Raw genomic sequence first — 26685 nt, 5'->3', positions numbered from 1 at the left:
TTTTTTGGTGCTCATTTTTTATTACAGGTGTTAAGCAGGTGATTAAGAAGTTAAGCAGGATAGATCTCTGTTCAGCGACATTGTGTCAACAAGTGCCTGCAGAGATCCTGGCTGAATGTTGTTCCTTTTCACTTTCCAGGTCATGCCACTCCTGCTGTCAGACAAATACAATAGGAATTACTCAATTTAACACCATTTCAGTTCTAATTGAATTCCATTTGCTAAATCCTGAATAAATACATTACAACTGCTGCTTCGGTCAAACAGAGAGAAATAGCCATCTTATAATGACTCCCCTGTGGATTTAATGCCTATTCTATCTGTTAGAATAATGATTCCTACATCACTGGAATATATTTAAAGGATAATAGTTATTTAAACATGCCAAGACTTCATATGGCAGATAAGTATTTTTAATTTGCATTTATGGAAAGAAAAGGACAGCTAGAATAACTGGTTACCAATTTGTGTTTTCTGAAGTATCTTGGTATCAGAGCAAAGATACAAGATTATGAAAGGGGTTTTTGCTTGCTTTCAAAGCAGTCTTAGGTGGGGAAAAAGGATGGGATTCACATTACCAAACACAGAAAACTGACATGGAAATGCACCCCTGCTCATCACCCCTCATGGTCTGCTGGGGAAATTAAACATGGCATTCATGTACATGCACAGCAGATACACAGAAAAGCTTAGATGAAAAAGTGATGTCAGGAGGTTTAAATTCAAATATATTTTGTCTATATTCAGGGATCTGAAGTGAGGTGAGATGAATGCCCCTAAGAGCACAAGAAGAAGTCCATTTGTTGGAATTAGGAGACTCACCCTGGAAAGGAAGGTAAATTTAAGGGAGAGAAGGGAGTGAATTAGTTCTACTTGAAAAGAGAAAGCAAACAAACAAACAAATTTGGAATCTTTAATTCAGACCAGCCAGTTAAATATTTCAAAATGTCACCCATTTTTTTTATTTCTTTTTATAAAAGCTAGGAATCTTTGTTGCTGATGATGTCAGCATTCACCTGAAAATGGGAGGCTGCATTCCCAAATCCTGCTCTGCAGCAAGCAGAAGGAACTCTTGAACCCACATCTCCTCTTGTGAGATGAATGTGATGGTCCCTGAGACAAGGCAGGGACTCAGAGCTCTCCAATTGCAAGTTTTGTGAATGGTCACCTATGCCCTACTTTCTTTTTTTTTTTTTTTTTTTTTTAATGAGCCCAAGTTATTTGCCAAGCTTGATTCAAAATGGTGAATAATTTTAGTTCTAATTAACTTTTTTTTTGAATAAACTATTCACAGCCTCCCACTCGCTCTGCCTTCAAAATTCCATCTTTAGCTCAGATCTTGTGAAACAATGTAGATCATGCGAAGGGAAAATCTAATAGAAATATGCACTTTGCAGAACTTCTTTTAAATATAATGTGTCAAGCATAAGGGTCTTAAAAATATATGGTTGTAAAAACCTATCAGTGCCAGATGATTGTTCAGGGCTGTGTTCCAATTAAATCCATTGAAGCTTGAGTTGGAGGTTACAGGTTGAAAATTCCCTGAGGCTGTGAATGGCTCTGGCTCCAGAGGTGGATTCCATCCCTAAAACAGACCTGGTCTAATCCAATTGCAGAGTTCCTGCTCCCTTCACCCCTCCCACCCAATTAGCCAGCTGATGATATTTGTGTCTTGGTAGCAACATTTTTATAAGGAAGCTCTTTGCCCTTTCTGGTGAGTCAGAGACTGACTCTCGACAATGAAGGGTTCAAAGACTCATGTAATGTTTTGTCTCAGAAAGTTGCCTCGAATGTTAAGTGAGGAAAATGAACACTGAGAGGGAGAGAATTCCCTTATCAACAGAATGGAGAGGAGAAGAGTTACCTCCCCTGCTGCCTCCAGGCATGATGCTCTCTCTTCACTTCCTCTTTTTCCAGGCTGTTTTCCAAACATTCAAAAACTCCTTTGATTTTTATTTTACCCGGAAGAATTTTTAATGTTTCACTAATATTCCAAATGCAGATCACCAAGTGGAGGTCATTCACCCAGAAATTAGCTTAAATGTAGCTGTAGCAAAACTACCATGTACCAGGATTTTGTGACTTAAAAAAATATTTGATCTGTTGTGTGTGATTTTTTCTGTTTTGGAGTTCCTGCCCAGTTCTTTCAAGGTGAAAGTTTCTGGTTATGCAGGTGGCAAAGGGACTCCTGCATTCTTTACCTATGGTGGCTTGCTCACAGCTCTTTCTCCAGTACCAAAGGAGAGTTGTTTTCAAATATATTCACAATAGTGCTGCAGGAAGTTATGTTTTTCTATCACAGCCTGTGGTAAATATGCACCCTGGGGTGAGTTGTCACCTGGTGGCATCACCATGGGTGGTGAAAATTTCTCAAGGTCAGTATTTTTAACAACAACACAGCAATAAGTTTTGAGTTGAATGAATGGGTGAGATATGGAGCTGCTGAATATGACAAACTGCTTATTTTCTGCTGATTTTACTATCTTTGGGGACTGAATTATTGACAGAATAAGTGAATTTCCACCCCCTCTTTAGTTATTTTGGTATACTTGTGTACTACCTTACCAAATCAGAAGCTATCTTTTTTTGTGACTCTGTTTTCACACATGGTGATATTTCCACTGTGGTCAAGAAAGAGATTAAAGAAAATAACCTGCAGTGATTTTGCTTCTTCAGCAATGAAACACTGAAGCAGGTATTAAATTAAATTCTTATTTAATTAATTTAACCAGGTATTTAGGATCATCTGGCTGTACTACTTGATCTTTTCAATATTATGGTCAAATGGTGACAATCCTTTTGGAGCACTGTCAAGAGACAGAGGATGGGCAGGTGTTCACAGGATCCCCTTTAAGGCTGTCTGTTTTTGTTTCTTGCATTCCTAGACTTGAAAAATCAGTAAGAACAATGTGAAGAGATGGCTAAATGTGATATAGGATGATTTATATTAGAATCTATGGGTTCCACTTTCTAACAGCTTGCATTACCCTTGTTATTTTTCCCTTGCTTTATCCTTCTCTTCTCTCTCTTCTCTTCTCTTCTCTTCTCTTCTCTTCTCTTCTCTTCTCTTCTCTTCTCTTCTCTTCTCTTCTCTTCTCTTCTCTTCTCTTCTCTTCTCTTCTCTTCTCTTCTCTTCTCTTTCTTTCTCTTTCTCTTCTCCTTTTTTTGCCAGGGTGACCTTGAACTAATCTAATCTATGTAGATAAAAAACCCCATCTTCTACCTAATGAAAAGATAAGATAAACCCACCTAGATCTGAGGTGTATGATACACTGTTATGTGCTTACAAACCAAAATGTATTGGCAGCAGTCCAAAAGTGTCCCAGAAGATACACAGAAATAAGATAGACAGGTAGAAACAATTATTGATCAAGACCTTTTGTACTGGGAGCTGAAGTTAATAACATTTTATATCAAAATCAAGTCTGGATCCTGAGGGTGAGAGATGTATTCTGAAAATATTTGGTTGTACTTTCCTATGCACAGGCTGGTAGGAAAGCAATTCAAACTCAGTAGCATGGAGGCAGGGAAATGGAAGATCACAAAAACTTTGGAAATATAAGTGCTAATCAATCATTATTTGGTCTTTTTTCATCTAATGTGGCTACCTGTGGCCAAACATAACTAGACTGGATTTTTTAAAAATTTAAAATCCCATGGTACACAGAACAACCATTTCAGGAAAGAACAGGCAGATTAATATATTTGCAATACACATTTTAGTCATGCTGTTTAATTAGCGAGAACAAATGTAATGTGTGGTCACAGTGTAAAATGAAGAACCTCAGTTAGGAATGGGCTGAGAAAACAACCTAAAGCTGTAGGCTTTGCAGAACAGAGCTGTGTTTCAGCTTAAACACAGTTATTGCAGCCACAGAGTTGCAGGCACAACTCTGCTTGGACACTTGGTATATTTTGTTGTTTATTTTGTGCGTGTAGTAGGAATAAATAAATGTGGAAGTTAGCAGGAAGATCAGGTCAGTGTGGGAAAGACGGCAGAGGTGATGCCACAGTTCCTGTACCAGAGCAGAGGATCGGTCTGTGGCAAGGCAGGGATGGGGACTGGACAGACTCCAGAGCATCCCTGAGAGCAGCACATCCTGCATGCAGGAGCCAGACCCGTTCAGGGAAGGTGCTGTGCTGTCACATTGGGCTGAGGAAGCTTTTACCATCAATACTTTGGGTGCAATCTGTGCCAAATGAAATCACCACTGCAGATTGAGACAACTGTGAGCAAGGAACAGACCTGAGCATCCTGGCTGCATTTACCCATTGGCCCTGAAAAACAACAACTCCTCCTGTGGCAGGTGTCAGGAATTGTCTGTAAGCCTGAACCTGCATGTTCACAGCAGGAGCTTTGGAAACAATTTTACCTGCTCCTCTGTAGGCATTCTCACTCTCATTAATGAACTCAGGATTTTTTCTGTGGCTCTGACCAACCACAGGCACATGACAATGTTTCTTTATTTTAAAATTATGACTGGCCTGGAATTTTATCCAATTAGAATTATTTCATCCTTTCCATTTCCTACCTTGCAAAAACATGTGTAAAATATTTTATTCCCTTTCTTCTTCCAAGATTTTCTAATTATGCTACAAGTAGGAACCTTACCCTTTACTTTCTGTTACATTTGAAAAAAAATACTTAAAGACAGCATTACCTGTAGGAAAGATTTCTGGCAGAAGAAATTTCTATTCTCACAACACTCAAGGCTAAGTTTGTTTTGATTGAACAGTCTTCAAATGTTTTGTTGTTTTGTTTTCTTTTTTTCCCTTTATACTAAAGAATAGCTTTTCTTTAAAGGAGAAATTATAATCTGAAGTCTCTCTCATACTTTGGAGGTTCCCTCAGATGCTATAAAGAATATTTCTTGTTTCAGAACAAACAGGGAAATGAAGATGTTCTCCATTTCCCGAGTGTCTGATCTGCATAACTGAAAACTCCAAGACAAATGGCCACTGGGAAAAAATCCCAAGGTATTTAAGTAAAACAGGATTTCATTTCTAGTGGAAAATTTGGGGAAAGTAGATTAATAAGTCATATACATTTGAAAAGTATGCTTTTCACTTTTTTTCTTCTGTAATCCCCCTCAAAACTGGTGATTCCACTGCTCTTTGTTTCCTTCAAGGCATTCTAAAAATGGACTAATATCAGGTCCCCATGAGCTTCAAAAATCCCTCAAAATGCCATGAACCCCAAAAGCAGGGCAGTATCCAACAAAAAGGGTCCAAACACTGCTGTGACCCCCAGTTAAAACCCATGACCAGCTCATACTCCATCACCCACATCGTTCACACTCTGGAATTCTGAAACATCCTGCTGCCATTCCATTTCTCTCCCATTGTTCCTGACCTTGAATTCCTCCTCACCTCATCAGATACCAGAAATGTAAATAATGTTCCCTTTTTATCCCCTGAGCTGCTCCCACATGGAGTTGGACAGTCCCAGTTGTCAATCCAGACCACCCAACCTTTGGAAGCTCAGTTGTGCACTGAAGCACTTGGCAGCCCAATTTCAGATTATTATTGTAATAATATCTCTTCCTTCACGTCCAGGTGGGAATGCTGCACCTCCTCTCCTGGTGTTCTGTGCTGAACAGGGTATAGTAAAAAAACTGCAGAACCCTGATGGGGAAGAAATGCTGATGTCTGCTCCAGATCAGGAGGCTGAAGGATCTGCTTTATTAGAACTATACTATATTACATTAATAGACTATTTAAAGAGAGACTATCCTGTTCTACATGCTTACTTCTTACTTACCCATCTAATTAATTAACTAACTAACTTGTAACTGTCTGCTGAGCCACAGCTGGATCCATTGGTCACTGACCCCAAACAACTTCTCCAGAATCCAACCCAGCCATCACTGCAGGTGAACAATCTCCACACCACATTCCACATGGGCAAAACAAAGGATCAGAGGTAAAGATTGTTTTCTCTTCTTCTCTCTGTGCTCCTCCTGAGAGACAGAATTCTGTCTGTCTGTCCAGAGAGTGTGAATGCCACACAGGGTCCCCTGAGCTGGACAGAAGGTGAGGAAGGAGCCAACCCTGAGAGGAGCTCAGTGAGTTTTGCTCAGCAGTTTTCAGAGCAGGATTTACAGCTGCCTCTGCAGCTTCACAAGGCACAGCTGATTGTGGCAGGGAGCCTCCATCTCTGCAATAACATCCCTGTGGAAGGTGGTCTTGTGCCTTTAGACCTTGGGAAAGTTGTGTTCATATGGGGTTTTACCAGCTTAGCTGGCTTTGGTACTATTTTGCAGGTAAATAAAGTGAAATTCTCACACTTCAGCTCCATTTTTCACCACAAGGTTTTTACATAACATGAGACAATCTGACTCATGACCTTGGATATTAAAATTAAATAGCCCACATGCTTGCATAATTTGCATGTGCCTCTGAACATCTGAGCTAACCTGCATTAAAGAGAGACCTCAGTAACCCTGGATGCTGAGATCACCTAGCCAGGAGTTTCTAGGAAGTATTTGTCATGAAGCTGTGGCAATTACTGAAATGACTGTGCATTTCTTCTATTGATTGTTGGCCTACCAAAATAAAATTACATTTGGCTCCAGATAATTCATTTTCTCCACTTGAATATCGGTTTGCTCTGTGCTGAGACCTATCAATAAAAAATATACAGTTAGTGGGCTGGATGTTAACATTTTTCTTACTCTGAAAACATCTCATTATAGACTTTTTTTTTAAAAAAGGTAACCACAGTGAGGTATAGATATGCAAATGTCATTTCACATTTATATCTTGTGAGTCTTACTTCTAGGAGTCAGGCTACTCACAGGCACCACCTAAATACTGAGATGTGTGTTTAGAAAAGCCCTCATGCAGACACAGAAAGGCACAGAAGGTAAAAGGAGCACCAGTTGCAGTAATTGGGTTGAAAGGATGTGCGGAAATTTGGATGAGGTGTTGAGTCTCTGACTGTCTGATTTGTGTCACTGCTGCTGGGTAATGTGGCACTAACAACTTAGAAGGCCAGGAAACACAAGAGGCATAATTTAGGCCAAGATGCTTCTCTTTGGTGCCTGAAATTTTTTTCCATGTGTTATCCATGTTTAATCCTGCAGGCACCCATTTCTGGAAAGCAGATGCAAGTCTCTAGCATTAATAATAGCACATAGGTGGCAAGGCTGGAAATGTGGATGTGGTTCTGTGTTCATAGGGTGGTGGTTTAAAGGAGGCAACGTTTAATTTTAGCTGAGATTTGTGCAGGGAACTTGGAGGATTGCTCACACAGAGAAGATGCCTTGTGTTGGAAATTGCAGACAGAATTATATCTGTCATTAGAAAGAAAATTATAAATACAATAAGTGTTTATCAGCAAATGTGCTTGTATCTTTAGGGCTTGCAGTGAGGGGGAATTTTTAAAATGTGACATATTTGAATCCAGTACTGCAACAGAGGGGTTGGTTAACAAACCCCCACTGTCACTGCCTCCTGCACAGACCCAGTGATCCCACACTGCTACAGATGAACACACCAAACACACTCGAGATGATCTGGAACAGAGGCTTGGATTCTTCTCTCTCTTGTGGCCATTTAGTACCAGCCTAACCCCGTCAGAATCAGGGCAGCTCAAATTCCTCCTCCTTGGCTTGATGCTGGATGCTTCCCTGATTATTTACAGTGGGTTGTGGCACAACCATTTCATTACATTGAGAGATGCACAGAGCCCCTCAGATAGAACTGAACACATTTAACAGATTCAAATCATTTTTCCCTTGAGGTTAACATAATGATTCCTGCTGATTTCAATGAGCACTGGGCAGGGCCCTTAGTGCAGCTTTCACCCCATATGTTTTAAAATGAACATTTCTTGCCTCTATTTTCAGGTTTACTGTAGCTTCCTCTTGCCTCAGGCAAGGAAAAACAACAGGACACAATGACAGCGCATTATATTGGAAGTAGCATGATAAATTCTAAATAGATATAATTAGCATGTGACCCCAAAGAGACCTTCCTATAATTAATATTGAAATATGGTGCATGCATTATATAGGAAAACATATTGTGTATTCAGAGGAGAGCCTTTGGAGAATGGAGGTCTGTCTGTAATGGCTTGTCATTTTTTCATTTTAATCAGAACTGAAATTTCTGCACTTGAAGAAATAGAGAACGATCATTAAAAACCACTTGGACTTTAGAAAGACACCACCTGCTTCGTTTTCCTCTTTTTTTTTTTTATTGTGACAGTGATGAAAAAAAGCCTTAAATCTTCAGCTGGGGAAATGTGCACTAATGGGGAAACAGACCTCTGAGGAGCGAGCAGACTGACAAGCTGTTCAGGAGCAGGAGGCATTTCAGCAAATAATATTCATTCCTCTAGTAGTTTTTGCTAGATTATGTCATATCTAGAAGTCCATACTTATTCCAATCCAGCAAAGTGAATGAGTAACAGATACATAATGAGCATCCATGAAAAAGGGAAAGAACATCTCAGATATAAGGTGAAGATTAAGAGGGGCAAAGCCACCAGTGAGCTGGGGACGTGTTGCCTTCTAAGTGACATTCAGTTCCTATCACACAGCAGCTCATTACACAGTCTGTTTATACCAGAAGGAAACAAATATAAAAGTTAGTCCTTTATATTTCACATTAAATGCAGGGAGTTCAAGGGAACTGAAAGACTTCATTATGGGATCTGATACCACACTTTGTATTTTGCTGGTTCCTATTTTAAGTAAACTGAGTAATTTTTGTGGGTTTTTAAAAGACTTTATATCAAATATTTAATTAACATTCATTCTGCAACTTTGGAAGATGAAGCTTTGGATCCAGGATATAATTTTTTATCAGAATGAATAAATATAAAACAGATGTTAAGCAGAGGCAATAAATTTCATCTTAATTGTAACTCTAGAGATGACTTTCATCACCAAAACACATTTTTTTTCCCTCTGTAGCATTAATTCTCAGTTCTGTAATTGCCAGTGCACTGTCCAATTGTATTTTCCCTTCTATTTGTTCTTCCAGTTACATTTTTGCCCTAAGATAAACGTGAGAGCACAGCCATGCTGTCGAGTAGTGGACTTCACAAACAGATTCAGTAGCTGCAAATCCAACATTTTGGGTTTTGTGGCAGTTCTGTCTGGTGAGGTTGTTGCCACAGAAGGAATGCGGCATTTCTCTCTGTCGTTGTTGAGGCAGGATGGGAATGAAAAGACTGATCAGAAGGCTGCTGAGAGTAAAACTCTGATTTATTCAAAATACACTGCTCTTTTATACAGAGTTTTGTGAGGACCAACTCCATTGCTCCTGAAGTGAAAACAACGCACAGCATTGGTGTACAGTGCTTGACGCACAGTGGTAGAACTTCACTATAAACAATGTGAATAGCAAAAGGGATAAAGAATTATTTACATTCTTCTCCAGCTCTTTCCCAGGCTTCTGCCTGGCTAGAAACTCTCAGTTCTCCCTTTGAATCTGAGACCCACATCTCTCCTGTAAATCTCCCGTGTGTGATGCTACAAGAGCCCAAAGGAGCGCTGGTGTCTGCAGGCAGCCCCGCCTGTGCCTGACCTCGCTAGAATTCCTCAGTTAAATGAAGTTGGATTTGAAGCAGAGCTGGGTAGAAGATTGGAAGACAAGCCCAGATTGCAGTGGGAAGTGCTGTCAGTCAGTTACAGTCTGGCACTTCTCTCTGAGCTCCTGCCTGGGACTGATGTGTCTCTGGGTTTTGAACCATTGCCCAGTGTAAAACTGAGCTTTCAAACGGGAGTTCATTGCAGGCAGTGTAAAACATGCACAGAACTGGCACAATTGGGCCTAATTATTTGTTTTACCATGTGTTCTGAATATTTTCTCCAGTTAATAATTATTCTCCATTATTCTCACCCTTTGCTAAGTAGTTGTTTAATATTGTGGTTGAAAACAATGGAATTCTTTACTTACTGTGCTTTCCAATCAATTAGTTCCGGGCAATGAAACCCATGAAAACTCTTGAAGTTGTCTCATGGCCAGAAGAAATTTAAAAAAAATAAAAAATAAAGCAAACCGAGGTTATTGTAGAGGAAATTATAGATTTCTGCACAATATTGCTCAGTACTTCTGCCTCTTGGCAAGGAAAGCCTTGGATGAGCATCACAGAAAAAAAGCTGAACTGTCTTGTGTGTGTTTTATTTACATTATATGCTTTTCGAATTAATCTGGTACAGATTCAAAAGTATGCAGAAGAGGTTACAAACAGAGATTTAGGTGGGGGGAAGGGATGGTGAGAAGGTTCATAGTGATGGTCATAATGATAATTGAACTTGAATTAATTGAGCATTCAAGCTGCTTGAATCTCCACATTTCCATTCTGTTCATTATATAAAAAATCGTATGACAAAGCGCAATTTTATTTTTTAATTGCTGCAGAATGTTTGATTAGCTTTGTTTCCAGGCCTGTGCTGTTGTTTTTCAGTGCTGCCAGCAAAGAGTTCATCTTTGGAATACCCTGCACCACAGACCCCCAGACCCCAGCAAACACAGGTGTGCTAAGACATGGAGGGGAAGCTTTCCTGGCCCAGTGTCTGACCCACAATCACAATTTTTTATGATGCTTTGATAAGCAATTAAGCAAAGAACATTTTATTTCAATCCAGTCCTATTGAAATCTACAGAACCATCAAACAGGGACTGAACTGGACTGTTCCTGAAGGCCACCAAGATTCCAGCATTCCCTTCTTTATTCCAAACAGTCATTGCAGGTCTTTTACAAAATGCATTTTTGATCTAAAAGTTCATTGGACTCTGTTTCCCTGGTTTTTCAAGCCATTTAAATTGTCCACACACTTTCCTTGTTCTATTGTAAATAATAAGCACCAAATAAGGATCTCTGTCAGTCAATATTGCAAGTGGTTTTATTTTGCCCTTTTCAAACAGTGAATACCATTTTTAAGTTGTTATAAGGTGCTACTCATGTACAAAAAAAAAAATGTTTCTGATGGTGAAATTGCCAGTTAGACATTGTAATTCCTTCATTGACTGTCAGACCTGTCATGTTGCAGAAAGGTAGGTCAGTTGAACTATTAATGGATCTATTCAAAAATAAGCATGTAGGGTTTCCCCCACCCCCTCAAAAAAAGACTGTCTATCATGTACCTATGGAAATGAGTAATGACTTTATCTTTTTTATCCAGTTAATAAACTGTGATCCCTAGAATAGTAATTTCAGGATCATGCCATTATTTGCTAATTCTTCATTTCTTCATTTCTTAAGAAAATATTAAAATTGCAGTTGGCCACAGCAGGACAGGCCCATGCATCATTTAAAAAACCAGTAATTTATGATGCTTTTGGAACTCCATATTAACATTCCAGGCTGTAATGAAGTTTCATATTGAACAAGGTCAGGCCTGATTGTATGATTAAATAATTTGAAAATGTTATTAAAAGTGTGCATTTCTCTTCAGCTTTTCAGAATGAGTGTTTTACTTTGGGGCACTCCATCAATCAAACCCACAGAGTTTTTTTTGGGTCTTGTTCATTCCATCACCTATTTAGACATGCAGTAATCATGTTAAACGAGAAGCAGAGGGGTTATACAATTTTCACGAGTGGTTTTTCTCCTTTTTTCTCCTGTTTTTCTCCTTTTCCTTCTCAGCTGGAAACTGGACACGTGTCAGTTGTTGTGGCCAGGTCTTGGCCATGCCTGGGCCATCACTGTGGGAAAGCTCCTGGCTTGCACCTCAACCAGGTGTGTGCAGCTTTTGAGCTGTTACTCTTCTTTTGTGCTTCCAATTAATTTCCCATTTTTCCCAAGCTCTCAGGGGACAGAGCTGTGGACCTGGAGCACATCACAAGCAGCATCCAGGCCCTGGGAATCTGGTGGATTTATGCTGACGCCACCTCGCAGCCCTGCAGCCGTTTGCACAGGGAGAAGGAGACGCTGAGCTGAGAGGACAGAGCTGAGATGTTTCTGAGCTTCTGGGAGACAGGGGCTGCTTAAACTCAGCTCTCCGAAATCCCTGAACCTAATCAATGTTTTGGGAAACATGCAGAAACCTTTTGCATATTAATGAAGTGCTGTTTGGTAATGGATGACAGCTCCAAATAGGGGGTTTGAGAACAGGATTGGGATTTTTCTTCTGGGATTTAAACACTGGTCTCCACAGTCCCTTAAACACAAACCAGGGGACAAGACATTAATACTTTATGTACTTTTAATTGACTAGGACTGTTATTGAGTTTGCTCTTTGCAAAACCCCATTAATATCCATGTTTCTTGTTTGGAAATCTGTAAAACTGAATCCTTCTGCAAAATTACACTAAGCCATCTTTCATCCTGCTACTTAGCAAAAACCTTTGGTCCTTGTTTCTCACCTCTTTTCTGCAGCTCTAGCACTTGTCAGTTTGTATTATGCATGCCTGTAAATAACAGAAAATTAAAAAAGATATTATCCAGGTAGAAGGTTGTGGAAGTTTTATAATGCAGGCTTTGAATAATCCCAAATTATAATTGCAGTGTTAAATTTAGTGCGTGTGCCTGTATAAATGTATAGCTGTATAAAGCATATACACATTATATATGTATTTATATAAATATGTGCATATATAAAACCCTTGTAAATATTTCCTCCCATTGTTGGACCAACAATTAAAGATATGGCAGGAGATTTACCACTGATATCAGCAGTGTTGGATGACAGCAGGGGGAAAAACACTAAAAACAATTGTCATGTATGTTTTGTTCTCTGAATTTGCTTTCTTCTGCTTTGGTGGTAGAGCTGAGCATCCTCCTGGAGATCTCAAAGCACCAATGAGGAAAGAGATCTTGAAGTGAATGCTATTGTTTGAGTCAAGCATGCAGATGAGAATAAGGATGGGGAGGAAGTGTGCAAAAAACACAGCAGCTCTGGATTTTTGCAGAAAACTTGTCAAGAAAAAAAACCCAAAAAGTCTTCACTGCAGCTGTTTTTGCATGACATATTCAGCATTCACAGCAAACTCACAATGGCAAGAAATGGGGAGTGCACTCTGAACGAGGTGAGATGGGGAGTGTTGACTACCCCTGTTTGTTCCCCTCTCTTTGGGCGGCAAATGAAGGGTTAAAAGGAGCACTGGGATAGGGATTCCTTGGGCATAACTGAATTTCCAATGTCTGTAATGCACCTCCTGTGCCAGGGAGCACGAAGGGAGTTCAGCAACCCAGAGCCAGCAGGATGGTTCCAGCTGCTGCCTTCCAGCTGCTCCCAGCACACCCCAAAAACTCTGTCCCCAAATCCCAAGGGACACCCCAAAACCTCTGTCCCCAAATCCCAAGGGACACACCCATCGCAGGACACACTGGGCACAGCCCAGGTGGACTTGCTGCACTTTTGGATCTACAAGTTTTGTTCTCCTTTTAGCAGTCTGAACTGTGAAATAATAAATGTGCATTTGCAGACTGTTATCTGTGGGCCTTGCCAGAGATATGTCATCTGATTATGCATGTAGGTAGCATTTAACATAATCTGCCCTGACACATTCATAAGATAAGACAAAAATAGTGTTTTATCACCGTGCTGTAGCAGCCTCTTATCAAACTCCAAAGTCTTAATTAGGGATTTCTCTCCAGGTCCCCACTTGCCTGATGACCATATAAATGTCTCAATTAGATAATTAATACAGGCCGTAATGCATGGTAGTATACAGCAAATTAAAGCCCTAGGCAGGGAGTTCAACACAAATATTTCCCTTTTATATTGCTGGGAATTCAGCTGGATATGTACACGTAGAAGTTCCTCTTATGATATTGATCCTACTCTTTAAATTCTTTATCGTTCCTGTGAGGAAATGCTGTTGTCTCCATTCTCCACAAACTCTGAGAGATGAGAGGATATCAGGTTGTTTATGATACTTGGCATAAATGTAATTTTGTATTTTATTTCAAATTGTAATCAATATTTGGGCTATAGTTTGCAGAATAATGTACAAGATGTACACATTCTGTGGGGGGGAACCCACCCAGTGCTTCATTTATATTCCAAATATATTCTCCCTGTTTTCCCTTAACAGAAAGATTCTCACAGGTTTAAACTGGGGTTTTGAAGCTCCTTATCCACATCTACCACTGTAGGAATTATGTCCAATATTTAAACAAGTTTTTAGTGAATCCAACACTGAGAAATCTTAGTCTCTAAGTAATACAAAGCCACATTTTAAAATGTTTCCCTTCATTTTTTTTTCTTTAAATGTAAGTGGTATTTCTTTTTTCCAAATAATTTCTGAGGATAAAACAGTCCATGACAGGATTCACAGTGTGTGTAACTCTTGTCTCTGAAATGAAGACATTCAAACTTGTACCTCTTTCCTGGTCCAGCCAGGACAAGTGGGAAAAAAAAAAAATCAGATTAATTTCCCATTAAGATTAATTTACCTGGGATAGCTGGTTAGGTGGGATCCTTATTTTGGAATACCTCCATGTTTGCTCCTGGAATTGTGGGAGCAGTGTCTGACCCAGGCTGTGCATAAACAGGACAAAAGGAGCTAAAAATTGAACATTTTCTCTCTTTGAATCTCACATGTGCAGAAAGGTGATGTCAGAAACTAGAGTTAATTGTACATAGCAAGATCCGAGGCTAAATTTACAGGCAACAAAAATATAAAGAAAAAAAGGTATCAGAAAGTCATCTGACAGTTTGAAATTCAGGTGAAGAACTGAGGTCACTGCTACTGAGTTTGTGGTATTTCCTTGAAGATAAACAGTAAGATAGCAGCTCAGAAAGTTTGCTTACATTTGGATTTATTCTGAGGAAAAGGTCTCTCAAAGTAAAAGAAGGAAGTGCTTGAACAGTGGGAAAGGCAGAGACAGGGCAGCCAGACTGATTCCACCACACAGAGCTGGCCTTGGCCAAGTGCATTTCAACACTTGGAAAATATTACAACCAATTGCACAATTCTTGCATCACAAAAAAAGATATTAAAGTTGACATACGTTGATTAAGTTTTGGAAAACTTGAGCGGCCAGGATTTCTGATGGTGAAGCCACAGCTAAACTCAAAAACTTCCCAGAGAAATTGCAGACCACTATAAATTTATTTCTAAATATGTAAATGCACGCCCACAAAATGTAAATGCCAGAACCATGCTGTTTCTGGACTTGCACCTGACCCTATGCATGGCATTTGAATTTTGCATTTCTGCTGCTCTCTCTAGAGGACATTTTGGACAGCTGCTGTTCCCTACCATTGTTTGGAGCTCAGAAATTATTCTATAATATAAATAACTCACAGAAGTTGTTTTGAGAACTTTGGCCACTTCCTCTAATATTGAAAATATTCTGTTAAGAGTTTACTTATTTTACAGCTTTTATACTCATTTCTATTGGATTTTCTGGTATAAAGCTGATTTACCTGTAATATTTCTTTCTCTCCTGAGAAATTCACATGTGTCTCTAACATCTGTCTCAACTCCATTCAAAAAGGGAGGGGAAGGGGTCAATGTGACATTAATTTTATGGATATACAGGTATTGTTGAATTTCTGTCAATAAATCATTTGGGTTTTTTTTCAGGAAGAAGCTGCTCAGTATTTTTCTGAAGCAAAGCTAATGCACAGCAGCTAAAAATAATCTCATGGAACAAAAATGAAAAAAAAAACAGAGAAGTCAATGCTATGAGTTAACACTGACATATTTTCACCAGAAAAAGACCAAAGAATCAGCAAAGCATCATCTTGTTTCAGCAAAATTTATAGTAGTAATCAGTTCCTGTACAGCTTTGATACCCTTTCGGCTTTTGATTGTTGATTTAAAGCACTTTTCAGGGAATGTTGTGAATAAACTAGCACCCTGAACACAAATACAGTTCACAAAAGGCACTGATCCTCTCCCCAGAAGTTCCACCTCCTTTTTTAAAGGATTCTGCTCAGCAGAGCAGCTCACATGGGCAGATATTCAGTGGGTTTCAGTGTGAGGCAAGGTTTTAGGGTCCTCAGATCAGCTAAAAAGTGCTGACTCCCAGGCCTGGCTGCAGAGACACCTCCTCAGGGGTGTGGAAATACAGAAATACTGAACTGCTCCCTCAGGAGCTGCAAAATCCAGAAATCCACCAAGAGGCCACGTGGATCCAAGAACCCGAGTGTTCCTGAGCCACCCTTTCTCTCCATCCTTCAGCTTGTAGGACAGACCCACGGCAGAGAAAAGGAGAAAATTCCTTTTCTGGAGTGGTGCCAGAGCCCACCCTAGATAGGGGGTGGCTCCGTGTGGTGGAAAAATCCCTCCTCCAACCCGAGCTTCCAAAGAAAGGCTCAGCAGTCTTTGTTGTTGGGTCTCAAGGCAGTTTATTGCAAGTTAGCTAAAAGATTTTCTCCTCGGGCTGCTGTGGTTTGCTCACAGCTCAGGCAGAGGCACACACACACCCTGACATCCTCTCTACCCCTAATTTCTTCTTTTCTCCCTCCACCCAGGGCTGCTGCTGTCTTTTATATGGTACATTACGTGTGACATGGTTACAGTTTTCCCCAATGCCTATTACCTATATTAAATGGTGATTTTCTATCTTTTATATGGTACATTACGTGTTACATGTTAACAGTTTTTCCCCAATGCCTGTTACCTATATTAAATGGTGCTTTTCTACTCTAAACCAATCTGTGAGTGCCAACATCACCAAGAACATGGAGGTGAGGAAGAAGAAAGAGGCAGGACAGGACAGGCCCAAATCCCAAATCCATCTTAAACCTCTGACCCCCATGTACAAAACCAAAACCCCTCTGTACAGCACTCAAAAATTTTTCCCTCTACTTTATGACTACTTCTACTATAATATCTAAACTTTTGTGACTTCTTGTCCTTCCTGCAAGGTTGGTAAATCATCCCATGGTTCAAACCCAAAATCACAGCTGTTTGCAGCTGCCTGCCAGGGTCTCAAATGCTTCTGACATGGATCCGAAATATCCAAAAATGTCTGAGGGACATTTTGAGTTCCGACAGACTGGGATTAAAGAAATTCCTCCTCCTCCACCCATGAAAAAGGAGAGAAGCTTCCAGACTCCTGAACTCGGACCTCTGAGTTCCTGGTTCTGCACAGCTCTGCCCACTGATCCTTCCTCAGGACCCTCAGACTGAGAAGCACCACGGGTGCAGAATTGCTTGGGACAAGGGCTCACAGCACTGCAAAATGTGGAATTTGTCAAGATTATCTTAATTCAGGATGTTCCTTGATGTAAGATCTCTGTGCACTTCCAATCAGCAAGAAAGGAAAAACCTAAACAGTGGAACCAGAGCAGCTGCATCTCTAAATCAGGACACCCAGGAATTAACAAGCCTTGGGGGTGTATTAACATAAGATATTGATGTAGATCTCTGTACACATTGCTAATTTAGCTACACACTCAAGGTCATGGATCCTAAGCTTGAATATGTTCATTATAATACTAAAAATCACAACTACAGACCCTGCCCAGGTGCAGACCCTTCCCCGGGGCATGTGGAGGTGTCAGCTGAGGTTATGTAATCTGTGCAGAAAACACCAACAAAACCATCACAGAGGGGTTGTACTTGGAAAGTCCAAATTTCTGTGGATCCCAGTGGTGGTGCTTGATTTGTGGAATATGCAGAGCATCCAGGCTTGCACAGCTCTCAAATAAATAATCTCTTGAGTGTGTAACCATTGGCTTGTTGCACACCAGGTAATGAATCCAATTTTGTGGGCAAAAACTTGGGTGTCAAAATGCCAAAACAGCTCCTCTGCCTGCTGCATTTCCACTTCTCCTGGGATTGAGGAGAGCAGAAATTGCAAGCTTGCATTCTCCTTATAAATTTTCACCTTTTTTTTCAATTGCATTGTTTTTGGAGGGTGGGAAGGATTATATGTACATGTAGATACATACTACAAAAAAACTATTTTCAACTTTTTTTTTTTTTTTCCAATTGGTAAAATATGGAGCATCTGTTTGAAAAATGCATTCTGGAATAATTGCAAATATTAATTAAGTTTTTTTTCTTCAGTTATATTCGGTAAGTACTTCAAGTTCTAACCATAAACTTGGAGAGAACAATACTAATAATTAAGAAGGAACTGAAAGAAGGCAGACAAAGCTTTTAGAAAATTAGAATTGTTGTTCTGTAATCCTCTGCTTCAGCTACTGTATAGCAGGGCTCAATCTTTGGATTTCTTTAATCTTTCGGATTGGCCTGTTCTTGCCCCTGATTTATCCGGAGGCACAGAAGGATTAAATCGGCGTAATGGACACTTGTTAAGTGTGAGCATCACCCTGGCAGTGCCTGCTTTGCTCCTCCCTGAGAGCTCGGGTACCACGAGGATGCTGCGCTGTTTAGAGCACCACTTAGCGGCAGAAGCCGACCTGAAAGCCTCCTGGATCCGAGGAACTTCGCTGTGAGCAAAACCAGGCTGGAGCAGCGCGTCCTCCTCCCCTGCTGCCCGGCTCTCAGCTCAGCTGTGTCCCTGCAGCGCAGCATCCCGGCCAGGGCAGCATCCCAGCCCTGCCCAGCCTCCCTCCTCCTCCCCCTGCTCCTCGCATCTGCCTGTGCCCACAAACACATTTGCCATGTGTTAGTGGCTGATTGAAGCGTTTGACCTCGAGTTGAGAGTAAATAAACAGGTGCTCCTCTCCCTGTTATGCTCCGTATCAGCACAATGACCAGAAAATAGGAAAACATCACAAAGCAGGCTGAGGATGTTCCCTGCTTTCAGCAGCCAGAGCATATCCAAACAATTTGGACAGGTATTTTTCTCTGCAGGACATTGAAGTCGGGGATGTTTATCACATCATATTGAAAGAACTTGTTCTCTGTATTGAATTTTAACAAAATTCAGCATGAACTTTCATCAAGAAAGTTCAGCATGAACTTTCTAACGCTGGGGATATAAAGAGAACTATTCAGTGTTTAGAGATAACAGAACTTATAATAACATCAATGCCTGGAAAATTAAAACAGACAGATAAATATCCCTTTTCTCACCAAAACTCCCTGAACCTTCCAGAGGGATATTCTGCTGTCATACCACAAAGCCTGTTTGGATGAGACAAAAGGGAGCTTGATCAAGACACACAAAATAAAATTTGCTGTTTGTTTCCAAAACACATACTGGACAAGCAACAGCAGGCTACAGAAGTCAGTTTTAATTTTAATGGCACCACTTCTTGTGCCATGGCTCTGATTTTATATTTCTGATTGGTTTTTTTTTTCAGATTTGACTCTGTTCAAGCCACAGATTAGCACAGGATGGTTGTAAGTGAATACAAAAGCAGTAATGGTGGAGATGGTAAATTCTGTTCTTACTGTAAAGCTCCTCACAAGCTTTTGCAGTTTCTTCCCAAAGCCCCCTCAGCTGTCCTACTTCTGGCCGTGTGCTCCACATCAGTTATTCCAACACAGTACTGAGAAACAATTTTTTCAATCAGTTACATGTCCAAATTGCAAAGGCAATGGCTCACAGAGTTGTGTGTACAATTACTGAGATTCCATGCGTGCATTGGGTAATTTCTCACATAAATGCACTTAATTAGTCATCTGTGCATGAGTTTTCCTATTTGCATACATACTTAGGGCAATTTTGCATGCAAATTAAGCACTTTATATATATATATGTGTAAAAGTTTGACTCTCATCATGTTTACTAAACAGAAGCTTATGTTAGATCTGGAAGAAAATAATTGAGTTGTCTGACAGCACACAATACAATGTGGTAGCTTGCATATGGATTATTACAGTGTCTGCATCCTGCTGAGGTTTTCCCAGAAAGGTTATTAGATTTATCTCTCATAAAGTACTTAAGGATCAGCTTGCAAACAATTGTTCTGGTGAAATATCTGCGTAGGTGAAGTCCAGGTTACCACAGCTTGCACCAGACATAATTTGTGTTTGTTGTAAAAATCTTAAAGATGTCCCATCTAAATCCTGTGCTTCTTCTGGGCTACAATGAAACCTGATCCACAATTCTGCCATTTCCTACTGATGGATCAGCATAATCAGAATCACTTAAAATGAGCTTTAGTAAAACACAAGCCTGCCAGTAGCTCACACCGAAAGATGGTGCAGGAATATCTCCCATAGATTTCTCTCTCAAAGAGATCAAAAATGCTTTTCAGCTTGGGGTTACCCAGTCCTGGATGTACCAATATTTTTAGCACCTGTTTGTGTGTCCTGGACACGGCTCCAGAGTGACTTGAAAGCCTGTGTGCAGCTGGGAATGGATTAGGGGATGTGAGAGCACAGGATCTGCTGGCCAGAGTAAATGGGATAAATGCAGATAATCTCATTAGATGAATGCATGAACTTGAAAAATTAATCTTTGGAGTTCAGGCATTTCTAGACACTGGCAAAAGCAGCAGTTATTTCATGTACAGAACTCCATCAACATCAAAATCAGCCTTTATCTGCTGAGCAGCAGTCAGGAGGTGACTACCAATGATAGTTGATAAAACTTTAACCCTTGTGACTCCAATCTTTCTCTTCCTTTCTGTTTGTGCATGTATGGAATACTTTGTTTTTCATTATTCTTGGCCTGCAGTTAGTCGATATTATTAATGCATATGGTGTTCCTATATAGTTCCCTTTCTTTTATTTCTAGGCTTTATTTCACTGACACATGTAATGTTAGTATTAGTATGTAATATTATCATATTATTATCCTCATTTGTAGCTAAATCAGCTAGTAAAATAAAGTTTGTATACATCTTTAACTTGACAGGAATTGCAAGGAGGCAAACACTGTAAATGTTTCATTATTTTTCATAATTTTTTATAATTTCAACATACATTATTTTTCCTAATTGGAAATATGTTGTATTACTTTGAGTATGGGATATTCTGTCACAAAGTATAACCTTACAAGAGCACATCTCTCCCTCTCTCTCCCCTCTCTCCAAATTCCCTTATCCTTTCAGTTCCACTATTAAAATCCATAGGTTGTCAAAGCTGTCTCTTGCAAAGTGCTTTGTCTTCCAGGTGGTTTTTGACCAAAAATGCTGACAACTCTGGAAAATTAGTTCATATTAAACAAGTAACTGGGGCTTTCTCTGAGGAGTTCTGCCTCAGCATTTACCACACACAATTTAGAGTATCTGCTGCAGTGCAGAAACTGTTGGATATATTTGTGATGAAAAATATTTGTGAGGAATACCAACAAGCTGGGTGCCATAAAAGGCTGAGAGAGCTCAGAACATCACTTCTATTTATGTTTTACCAATCTTTGCAGAGAAAAATATTTTATTTTTCTAATAAAGAAGAAAAGAATATACTGTAATATTAGAAAGGATGTTCTGAACATCATGTTTTTGCTAGGTAAAAGAATGATCATTTATTAATACTGCTGGTTACTTCAGGGTAACTTATTTTGAAATTTGGACTGATATAAGTTACATTACTGTGAACATTTCAATGTATTTGGGGCCAAGTCGATCAGAAGAATGCAATGGTGATGAGATTTGCTGCTGTAAACCATAAACAACAGCACAAGCTGTAAGTCTCAACAATTCTCATTTTCCTTCAGCAGTCACTTAATAAAAATATTATTTATGTTGATATTAATTTGGAGTTCTCTGGTGTATGATGAGTGAAAATTAAGGAACCATAAGTTTTGACAGGTCAGATCCTTCCCCCTTCCCCTGGTACCTGACTGAATGTGGAGTGAGCATTCCAGCGGCACAGAAAATAACTGGCACAAGAGTTTTTTTCCTAAAAAAAAAAAAAAAAAGATCAGGCTCCTCCTGAGCTGCTGAGGGTGCATAGAGAGGGTGGGAGTGGGTTTATGATAGTGTTTGATAATGTTCTCCATTGCTGGTCCAGGTACAGCAGGTGATGACCCCTCAGGTAACTCTCTGCTCCTGAGGTGATGGCACAACCTTGCTTAAACACGTGCTCCTCTGAGGTGAGTCTTAAAATCAGCTTTAAGTTTGTGAAGGCTTTGGGGAGACTGGGAATCTGTGGCCTTCCTCCTGCTTGTAAAATCCCAGACTGGCTATTCATCTCTTTTTTTGTACTAAATCTGGTGAGATTTCGTTGTTTCCATGAATATCAAGCATTGCCTCATGGAGCAGCCTGGGAGCTGCCTGCCTGCTGTGTCAGGGAACTCTTGCAGTTTATTCTCCTTGGTGACTCTGAGAACAAACCTAATTCTGCTTTTCTGCCTTCTTTTTTTTTTTTTTTTAATACCCCTTCTTTAACAGCACTCCACTGCAAAGATAGAGATTTATTAAGCCTCTTGGTCTGCTTTTTCCTTTTTCTTTTGGTTTGGCAAGAATACAAAAAATGACCAAAAAAAAAAAAAAAAAAAAAGAGGAATACAACTGTTAATTGTTTTGCACAGGTCAGTTTTGTTTTTACAATATTTTACAAAGAGTTGAATTAGTATAATGTGTGCTACCTCACCTTCTGAGGTGAAAGAGACATGGAACTGGGAGTTTGAAATTGATTTTAATATAGCCATTGCTGGCATGCTGCCACTAATGCCTGCACAGCTCAGTGAGGAGACCACAGTGTGCCTCATAATTGGAGGTCAGACTGCACCAGAGCTGGCCTCCCTTGGTCAGTGTAATTAAGAGAGCAGGAAGGGTTTGTTCAGGGCCTCTGAAGCTGTGGTTTTTTCAGTGCCATTCACATGAGCAGCTGGAAGAAGAATCCCTTGGATCCACAATGTGCGGATGAGTTGGTAGCCTAAAAGAGGGAAGGTTCAAATTCCTTGGCATTGCAGCTGGTCTGGCAGGATGGAAAATGTGATTTTGAAAGAGCTGTTTGACCAGGGAGATATCTGTGCCACCCCCACCATTCCAGCACACAGGGACCACGTGCAGGGATGGAATCAGCTTGGACTGAAGCACATCCCATTCCTGCTCAGTGCAGCCTTTTCTTGTGGATTCTTTCCCCGAGTCACTTTCTCCTCTGTGATTCATCATTTATTCTTTAGATTTTTTACTGGAGCCAGATCATAGGCAATCCAGAATGTTGAGCTCTGCCCAACTATTAATGTAGTTCCAGTTGCTGTTACTTAAAAAAATTACTTAAATGCACAAACTCTAGCTTTTACCATTAGTTATTTTCCTTCTGTGGTTGTGGTTGTGGTCTTCCTACTTAGGAGCATCCTTTGCTTCTTCTGTTGGTTTCCATCAAGATCTGGTAGAAGTCTTTTCCTGATCAATAATTTCTCCATAGTTCTGATTTACATTTTACTTCTCTGTTCAGTTTAATCTCATCCCATCTTTAGAAGATCCCAAACGCATATTAAATCTGAAGGCATTGCTCATTCATCTCATTTGTGAACTATTGCCACAAACACATAATTTTCCATTATCTATCAAACTAGAATCATCATTATTTCCTGTTGCGTCCTTTGTTACTACTCTTGACACAAACCCAAATTAGTAATAATGACTCCAAACCACTGGTCACCCAGCTGTCTCCTCCTTTGAAAGGAAGAATCTCCAGATCATACAGAAGAAACCCACAGTAAGGTCTGCACATTTTATTTAATTTCTTCTTGTTTATCACAATTTTTAATAAAACCACTTTTTTATCCTTGGCATCTGGACCACAACTATTTACTCAAGTTCAGGGAAATATTTACTTGTGAGAGAATTAAACGGGTTAAGCCAGCGGGAATATTTCCCAGATAAGGAATTCAGATATCATCCCTAAGCTAGGAAGACAAAAGCCTCTTGAGACTGTGTTTTCTCACCTCCTGTCCATTTAATTTGTTATTCCCATGCTTTCACGTACTTGATGGCTGCTTGACAATTTTATTGTATGTTGTACAGTCCCTCAGTGATCACACCTCCCTCTCCCTGGCTCCCTCTCCATGGTCACACAGCTCACATCCGATACTCATCTCCTCCACCAAGGGTTCTGCTGTCCCTTGGTGTGGATGTGCAAGTCCCACTGCTGTCAGCAGGAATTACGTCTGTGCATCAAGGAGGGGAAAATCCCTGGTGAGCTCCTCGTTATCCTGGCACAGTCAGCTCTGGAGATGTCTCATCCCTGAGCCTTTTATTCTCCTGGGTGTTGTGAGTACAGCAAGTTGCCTCCTAGGATCAGCAGTTTTGCTCTTGAGGTGTTTAGCAAGTTGATTTACTGTGCATGTGTACATGCTTAAGTGTCTTCATCCCGCCAGCCCCACATCTTGCAGCGTTCCTGTGTTAGGTGATGGAGCTTCCTATTTCCTTTCTATGCCACACCACCAATTCCTAACCAGTCTCCCAGCAGGCTCCAAGTGAAGCAAACCCTCCCAGATAACATATGTTCAGGCCCAGCTCAGGCCTGCCATCTGAAAGTTTGGGAAAAAAATTCAGAAGGTACAAAAATGTAAATGACATAGTTTTAGTTTTCCTTAAAGATCCAAAGGAAGACATTTTACAAGCACTTCATGTGAGGTGCTGCTAAAGAAGGAGTAGTTCAAATAATAGCTAATAGCTAGAAAAACTATAATTCCTTCCAAAATTAATTGGAGTGTCAAGAGTTGAATGAAAATGGTTGAGTGAAAGCAACCACACACATGAACCAGAGTTTTCCACTGCCTGAACGTGGGTCTGGATTCTGCTCTGCTCCTTCTGGAAACACCTCAGCTTGGGAGGCACCTGCTGTTTCACACCGGCCACTGTTACTGAAAATTCAACTCCACTTGCAGCCTCATTCCTTGAGCACACAGTTTCTTACCACAGCTTAGAAAAGTGGGATGGCAAACTACTTTGGGAAAAAAATCAATTTGCCATCAGATTAGAAATCAACTGTAAACATGTTGAAGAATTCTTTTTTTTTTTTTTTTTTCACTACTGCTCTGCCTTTTCTTCACAATCTGTTGTGGTGTCAGACTTATTTTGATAATACTTGTAGAACTTGTCATATTAACAAAGTTATCAAGCAGAGCGAGCACTTGCACAGCAACAGCTGGAGTCCAGCAAGAGTCAGAATAACTGGCCATAGGTGTTTGAAAAAAAGCATTCACACTGTAGTTCCCCAAATCCAAAATATCCTCAGTAGTCTCCAGAGCACTTTTAGTTCTATTTAAATAGCAACTGCCCTTAAACCTGGAACAATCTGCTCCAAACTTTGAAACTGAGGATAAAGATAAAAGGAAAAAAAAAAATCAGAATTTTTAAATATATATTAGGATTTATTTTTGCTGTGATAGTGTCACTCAACTATTTCTGCCTCTGTAGAAGTGCTTCATAAAAATAGGATCTACATTAAATTCAATACAATGATGGCATTTATTTAATGTTATATAAGAAACTCAGAAATACTTGTTTAAAAACAAAATAAACCCCATAATCCACTAAGACTGTAAATTGGTGGGGTTGGAACAATCTTTTCATTATTCTTGTCCACAGAGCTCAATACAATGAGGCCTCAGTTCTTTGCTAACGTCTCTAGGTGTTAACACAATGCTATTAAATCTACTCAATAGCCAAAGATGCAGCCAGTGGATTTATGTGTCCCATTCCTCGGGAAACGTGCAAATCCAACAGAATGGTTTAATGGCCGGATTTTTCAGCTGCAATGTCTGATTTTGCACGTACATCAGATAATATGCATCTATTTATGCAAATTGCTGCTGGATTTACAAGCACAAAACACTCGTGCCTGGGAATTCCTATTTGTTGAGCTGGAGAAGAAAAGGATGGGATTTGGGTGCCAGGGTCCTGCTGTAGGAGAAGAGCAGGAGCCACACTCTGCTTGAAACCACTGCGTTCAGTTCTCTGTGACTGAAGTTTCACTTTCTGAGCCTGTGTTGATCTACCTTTATTTTTACAGCAGAATTTTACTAGTTTTGTGGAGTTAGCTTCCTCTGCTACTGATGTGGATTAGGCCTGACAAGCCTATTTTCCTCTAAAAAAAGCAGAGCCAGGCTCAGGCTGGTTCACAGATACAGTTGAGGAGGCAATCCTGGCACTACCCATTTCTTTACCCTCTCCTGAGTTTTTCACCTCTGGATATATCAGTTTTTTCCTCCGCAGTACATAATTTTTTGTAGATTTGCTACTACTCCCTCACACCACCTTTCCCTCACAGCTCTGCTCGCTTCACATGATACACTCATGAACCCCTAGACATAGATATTTTCCTTATTTTTCCTCATGGGATACACCTGGTTTTCACCTGGATGTGTTAGTATTTTTGCCCACTGAGTATGTTTCCAGGGCTGTGTTAATTTTCCCATGGATATACTGCTTGTTCCCTTGTGGGCACATGTAAAGAGGGCTAGAGGAAATCAGTTTAGGTTGAGACAGGGGAGATTGACATTATACATTAGGAAAAAATGTCTCTGTTATGGCAGTCAGGCATTGGACTGGGTTGCCCAGGGGGGTGGTGGAATGAAACACATCTCTGCAGGTGTTTCAGAGGAGTCTAGATCTGGTGCTGGGTGATGGTTTGGGGGTGCCAGCAGCAGTGCTGGCTTGATGGTTATGCATGACGATCCGGGAATCACCAAATCTGAGCTGGAAGGGGGCACAGAAGATCTCCAAACCCAACCCTTCAGCGAAGGGCGGCGATCAAACCACAACCTTGGATGTGAACCCACCACCTCCCTCCATCACCCCTGCGTGCGCTGCCGGCTTGCTTCGCCCTTCCATGCCAGGAGCGCGCCGCAATTCGGACGCGTTAAGTTTCTTCTCCGGACAGACAGCGACAGCGCCGCCGAGCCCCTTTCCCCGATCACCACCATCATCATCATCACCACCTTCCTCCCGCTCCCCCCGCGGCGGGCGGCGCCTGTCGCTTTAAGCGGCGCGTGCCCGCGCGCGGGGC

General features: G+C 40.5%; 1 long non-coding RNA gene across 2 annotated transcripts in view; it reads left to right on the top strand.

Annotated features, from left to right (window-relative positions):
* The window catches only part of LOC146765736 (uncharacterized), a 93764-nt gene extending 75298 nt beyond the window's left edge, over positions 1-18466 (top strand). The window contains exons 2-3 of one of the 2 annotated variants that reach the window (XR_014949681.1): positions 12724-12984; positions 15493-18466. This is a non-coding gene — a long non-coding RNA (uncharacterized LOC146765736). Of the gene's footprint in view, positions 1-4880; positions 4978-11602; positions 12701-12723; positions 12985-15492 lie in introns of those variants that run through there. The other variant, XR_014949680.1, reaches the window with a different exon arrangement.
* The last annotated feature ends 8219 nt before the right edge of the window (positions 18467-26685 follow it).

Source organism: Lonchura striata, chromosome 20, assembly GCF_050655825.1.
Source record: "Lonchura striata isolate lonStrDom1 chromosome 20, ASM5065582v1, whole genome shotgun sequence".
Lineage (NCBI taxonomy): Eukaryota > Metazoa > Chordata > Aves > Passeriformes > Estrildidae > Lonchura > Lonchura striata.
The sequence above is the reverse complement of the archived record's forward strand: the minus strand, read 5'-3'. Positions and strand labels throughout refer to the sequence as shown.